This window comes from Carcharhinus amblyrhynchos, chromosome 21 (assembly GCF_965287045.1).
Source record: "Carcharhinus amblyrhynchos chromosome 21, sCarAmb.v2.hapA, whole genome shotgun sequence".
NCBI classification, from domain to species: domain Eukaryota; kingdom Metazoa; phylum Chordata; class Chondrichthyes; order Carcharhiniformes; family Carcharhinidae; genus Carcharhinus; species Carcharhinus amblyrhynchos.
In genome coordinates, this window is record NC_137344.1 from 41,597,919 (window position 1) to 41,604,430 (window position 6,512).

The window sequence follows — 6,512 nt, forward strand, 5'->3', positions numbered from 1 at the left end:
TCAAGCTTATTTGTAATTAGAGCACCCATTTGTGATTTCTGTTGTGCACAGGGCCTGTACACATCTAGTGGGAAGTGATCGAGGTCACCCATGATAATGACGAGGAGCTTACTCATTCTAAGTGTTCTCCATCACAGAATTTATGCAGGCCATGCACCAGCACAGATATTTCCAGGGGTGAGTGAGAGAGATAGCTGGGTTTTCAAATGGTGAATCACACTTTACAAAGGAGCATGAGCAAATGGTGGAATCAAGGACAGCAGTGGATATTCCAGGCGATTTGCCAAGCTCTGCTCAGCTGGACCCAGATGCTGTATCTTGGTTGATAAACAGAATACTTCTTGAGTAACAGCAAAGGATATGCAATATTCTGGAAAGCATTCTATATGAAATGTGTGCCATCGTGTAGAAATTGGATGAGTTCACCTCTAGCACAAGTGACATGCTAGCCTTTGTTGATATTTCTTCCATGAGAAAAGTAGAGTGGCCAACTGCATAGTGCAGCAAATGACATGTGTGCAATCAGACCTCCCATTGCCTCTGTTGTAGGTAAAGATAACTCTGAGACTAATTGTGAGTCAAAGTACAGCAAGTTTATTCAAAAGCTTTTGGGAGATACACCTGGCACCTAACAGTGGTTCCCCAGGCATCTCTCCTTATAACTTTTCAGATGTAATGTAATTCCTCCTTTCCCACATGGCAGAACTCAAATCTCTGTCCGATCCCTACGTAATTTATTAAACTTGAAGCAATTCACTTTGATTGGCTATACCTATTACATCACATGAGGCTCTCGATCACACAATTACGCCCTCTCTCTCTTTCTCTGTACCATACGGAGTCAGCTTGTTTCTTTTTAACCCTTTACTGATGGGAGCTCACTGGCCTCTAATAAATTTGACCATGTTTGATTCGGGTGCCTCCTGTTCTGACAAATCCTTTTCTCCCTCAAACAGTCATGCACAATTCCAAATACATATCCACTATCGGTATAAATGTTCTCCCCACACCTCAGTAAAAGCTTATGTCAGGGCTACCAGTTCCGCCACTTGTGTTGACATACCTCCCCCTACTCTTCCTGCTCGGACCACTTGTAAGTCCATCCCGTTCGCGGTGACCCATCTACATACTTCTGTGACTCTTCCACAAACAGGGTCTCCTCCAGTGCCTCTATGGGCACCTCCTTTATTCTACTTTCCTCTGCTCCCTCATCTACATTCCCACATATATGTGGTCTTCCTTCATCTAACCTTCCTTTGGCGGGGTTCTCTCTCATGTCTCATACAATGCCGGGGGTGGGGGAGGAGCACTGCCTCCCACTTTAGCAAATTCTGGCATAAAGTTGCTGCAATAATTAAATAAATCCAAAATCTTCCTTACCCCTTGGATGGTCACCAGCCTAGGCATTTGCTATATGGTGGCTTTCCTGTCCACGGGCATCTCCTTGATCCCTTGCGATATTAAACATCCCAGATATGTTTTTCCTATTTGGACCTTTTCCAGATTTGCCTTTAACTCTTGATCTTCTAAGTGCTTCAAGATCGAGTATAATGCTGTCTGATGTTCTTCTTTAGTTTCAGAGGCTATCAAAATATAGTCCACATACTGTAAGATTGTGCTCCCTTTCGAGAGTTCCAACTGTTCTAGAAATTGCTCATTGCTAGGTGAAATATGACCAGGCTATTATGGAAACCGTGTGGGAGTCTAGTCCATGTATACTGCTTAGTGCCTACTGTGAAGAAAAATTTATCCTGTGAGTTAAAGTTCAAGGGGATGGACTAGAACTCGTTAGCTATATCTAATACCGTGAATATCTTGTGGAACGATGATAATACCAAAATTTGGCATTTGCACTCCATTGCTGGAATTTTCCCAGCCACACTAGGATTTGATGTCTTTCCCCTGGTGTGAAGGATTTAAATCAGTCAGTGGGATTAATTACCGTTCCTCCCCTCGTTACCGGAGCAAGATCACAGACCTCCTCCTCAGTATCAGAGTTGCCACCAGGCGCTGTGAGTTTCACGGTCATACAGCTGGGGTAGGGAGGTAATGTCCCCCTGCAGTAGTCTTCTAACACTTGGTTTTGTGGGAGAGGTTTTATTTCCCTTTTGTTTTCATTTTACATTTAAAATGTAAAATAATTAAATAACACACATGTTTTTGTTATGTTTTGATTTTAAATACAAAGTAAAAATGTATAATGAATTTAAAATTATTTGGGATGCATCATGGCACCATTTTTATGTGCCCGCTCCCCCTACCTTTAGAACCTGGCTATGTCCACTTTATAATAAAGTAAACATATTGGATGTAGTACTACATTTCAACTTTCAACTATAAAATAGCACGCAAGATATCTGTGATGATGCCCAAGGTATTAAAGTGCCCATAGTCCCAGATGACCATAGGTTGCTCTCCCCTTTGAAGGGGAGAGCTGACTGGTGGTGATTTAACCTGAGGATCACCACACCACAGGTTAGGGTCAAGGCTGAGAATAACCTTAGCTGCTATAAGAATTGAATCCATATTGTTGGTATTGCATTAAAAGTCTGCCATCCAGCCAACTGGGCTAACTGACCCAAAGATATTGAAAACAAAACAAAGCAATATGAAAAAGGTATGAAGCATGGTGACTAAAACTATAAATTACATACCGAATATTTTCACTAAACCATTCCTGCAATGTCATACTCTTGTTCTTGATCTTTGCTATGTACTTAAATGAGCCGGTTTATTTAAATTAAAGCTACCAATGTTGGACTCTAGTGGTTTAAATTCTTCAAGTGATAATCACTATATCTATTTACTCACCCATTCTTGGCTGGTGATGTCCGTCGGTGAAGGGTGCTTGGTCTCAACTGCCCGTTTATATGCATATTTGTGTCCTTCACAGCCTCTGCAATTATCCTCGTGATTGCATGCCTTCTCGGGAGATTGCATGCCTTCCTCGCTGAAGTCCCCATGTCTGTATTGCATCCAGCAATTGCAGTACACGAATGGAGGACTTCAGATCTCAGGAAGAGATCTGAGGGGCCCATAAGGCGTTGGAATGACTGATGGGTCAAGGATAAATAGTAAGAATAAATAAACCGACAAGATGCTAATGTCTTGAGTCCTGCACAAAAATCAAATCAGCAAATTGGGAATCCCTGGAGTGGCACTAGGTTATTTGCTGCTTGGGTGAACCTTCAGTCTAGTGCACTAATTTCCCTCAGCACCGCTCACTCCCATGTATCTCATGACACCTCAACATCCCATCTCTACCACTTTCTGAATGAAAACACACAATGGGCTTTTCATCAACCAGCATCACCCATTTCCCAAGTGTGCTTATTAGGTAAACGATCTTAAAAAACTTTAACATTTTTATATTTGTGCTTTCTAAACAAATGCAGTCTAAAGAATGCATAAACTTCATTTGTGTGGTGAACTTTAAAACACAACATTTATTTGAAGTTTATGTTTGAAGGTCATTATTTAAATGAATAAATGAATGAATTAAATATTAATTTGAATTAATTTTACCTGTGTGATTGGGGCAAGGTTCACTGACACTTGGGTGAGTGAAACATGAAGATGCAATTTTAAAAATTATTCTTTCATGGAATATGGGCATCGTTGGCCAGGCCTGCATTTATAATCCATCTCTAATGGCCCTTGAGAGAGCACTAGCGAGCTGTCTTCTGGAACCACTGCAGTCCGTGTAGTGTGGGTACACCCTCAACCCTGTTAGGAAGGGAGTTCCAGGATTTTGACCCAGTGTTAGTGAAGGAATGTTGATATCGTTCCAATTCAGGATGGTGAGTGGATTGCAAGGGAACATACAGGTAGTGGTGTTCCCTTGCACTGATTGCCCTTGTTGCTCTAGGTGGTAGATTTGGCAGGAACCTTGTTGAGTTGCTGCATTGCACCTTGTAGATGGTACACACTGTTGCCACTGTGGTGGAGGGTGTGGATATTCAAGGTGGTGGAAAGGAGCGACAATCAAGCAGTTTGTTTTGCCCTGGTTGGAGTTAAGCATCTGAAGTGTTCTTGGCGCTGCACTCATCCAGCAAGTAGAGAATATTCCATCACAGTCCTAATCTGTGCCTTGTAGATGGTGGGCATGCTTTGGAGAGTCAGGAGGCAGTTACCTCTACAGAGTTCCCAGCCTCTGACTTGCTCTTGTAGCCACAATACTTATATGGCTGGTCCAGTCAGTTTCTGGTCAATGGTAACCCCAAGGAAGATGATAGTAAGACATTTAGCAATGGTGATGCCATTGAATGACAAGGGGAGATAGTTGAGCCTTCTTGTTGGAGGTAATCATTGCCTGATACTGGTTTGATGCAAATAGTACTTAGCACTTATCAGCCCCAGCCTAAATATTATGCAATTGGACATAGACAGCCGAAGTATCTGAGGAGTGGCAAATGGTGTGGAGCATTGTGCAATCTTCAACGATACATCTCTATTTCTGACCTAATGATAGAGCCAAATTCATTGATGGAGCAGCTGAAGTGGTTTTGTATATAAAGGGTTGTGAATGTAGCCCAGCCCATCACACAAATCAGCTTCCATTCATTCCGTTTACAATTCCTGCTGGGAAAGAAGCCAGCATAATCAAGGACCCCACTCACCCCGGACATACTCTCTTCCACCTCTTCCATCGGGAAAAAGATGCAAGAGTCTGAAAACACACACCACCAGACTCAAGAACAGCTTCTTCCCTACTGCCATCAGACTTTTGAGTGATCCCATATTAAGCTGATCTTTCTATTCACTCAACCTGTAACTGAAACACTACATCCTGCACCCTATCCTTTCCTTCTCCCAATGTATTCTCTGGACAGTACGTTTTGACTGCATAGTGTACAAGAAAAATAGTTTCCACTATCTCCTAATACATGTGACAATAATAAATCAAATCAAAGAGAATTTCTGCTGACATCAGTTTTGCTGAAGCTCCTTGATGCAATACTCTATGAAATGCTGTCTTGATATCAGTGGCAGTCACTCTCACCTCACTTCAAGTTCAGCTCTTTTATTCATGTTTGAAATAAGGTTGTAATGAGGCCAAGAGTTGAGTGGCCTTGGCAGAATCACTCTTGGTGATGGATATTGAATTTTCTGGTTGAAGAGCCAGCCAAATAGCCTTCTTCTGTGTAGTTTCCCAGCCTTAGTATATTTTGAAGTGCAATTCTAATATTCCTCTTTCAATAATTAATGAATGAATCCAACTGTCTTGACAAAATTCCTTATTCTACATGGAGGTTTTTTGTCCTGCCCTTGTATGCCTTTCCTTCCCTTTTGTGTGTCTCTCTCTCTCACTCTCTCTTTCTCTCTCTATCTTTGTTTCTCCCTTTGTGTGACTCTCACTTTATCTCTAGCTTCCTTTATGTGTTCTCTCTATTTCTTCCAATGTCTCATTCACAAGAGTGTATAATGAGAGACTGCAGCCTACCATTGATGCTGTAACCTTCTCCTTGGTACTCACTGAATGGCACAAACAACAGCACAGTTTATAAGTTTATTAGTGGCACAAATAGGCTTACATTAACACTGCAATGATGTTACTGTGAAAATCCCCTAGTCACCACACTCCAACGCCTGTTTGGATACATTGAGGGAGAATTTAACATGGTCAATGCACCTAATCAGCATGTCTTTCAGAATATGGAAGGAAACCGGAGCATCCAGAGGAAACCCACATATATACTGGGAGAACATGCATCTTTGCACAGCCAATGACTCAAGCCGGAAATTGAACCCGGATCCTTGCTGCTGTGAGGCACAGTAAGATGTCTCACAACACCAGGTTAAAGTCCACAGGTTTATTTGGTAGCAAAAGCCAGTAGCTTTCGGAGTGCTGCCCCTTCATCAGGTGAGGCAGCAGTGCTAGAGCCACTATGCTGCCATGTTGTGGAAATTTTGAACCAATTTCAGTCAACATAACATCAACAATTCAGTTTGGTACAACAGGGATATATTTCCACTGAAAAATGATGATTGTTCATTGCAAAAAGCAGATGTCTTTTGTTTTCATCATGTGCAATAATGTCCCTGTAATGTTATGAGAAATCAAATGAAAACAATATTAACAGTATTAAAGTTAACCCAAAACAAGATGGCATCTTTAACATTTCACTTTTTTGAATGATGAACTGCAGCCCAATCTGATGAAACATTGACTGGTTAACCTTTAACTTTCAGCATTATTGAGGTTTGCTTAAAACAGCTATATTTGCAGCATTAAGTTTACAACATGCATTTGGGAATCACTAGCATGGTTATTTCTCATTTATAGAAGTAGAAAACATTTTAAAATCTGAGTAAGATTATCCGGTACATCCGAGATTGCTTTGCAAAATGTCTGGTTGGGCTTGATGGGACTTGACTGCTGGCACCTTGTTTGGCTGATTGAGTCAATTATCAGGAGAAAGTTTGGAGACACTGTGGATTTTGTGTAGCTACACAGATGCCAGTTGTTGAAACTGGTGCTGTGTTGTTGGTGACATCCAATATTGCCCATA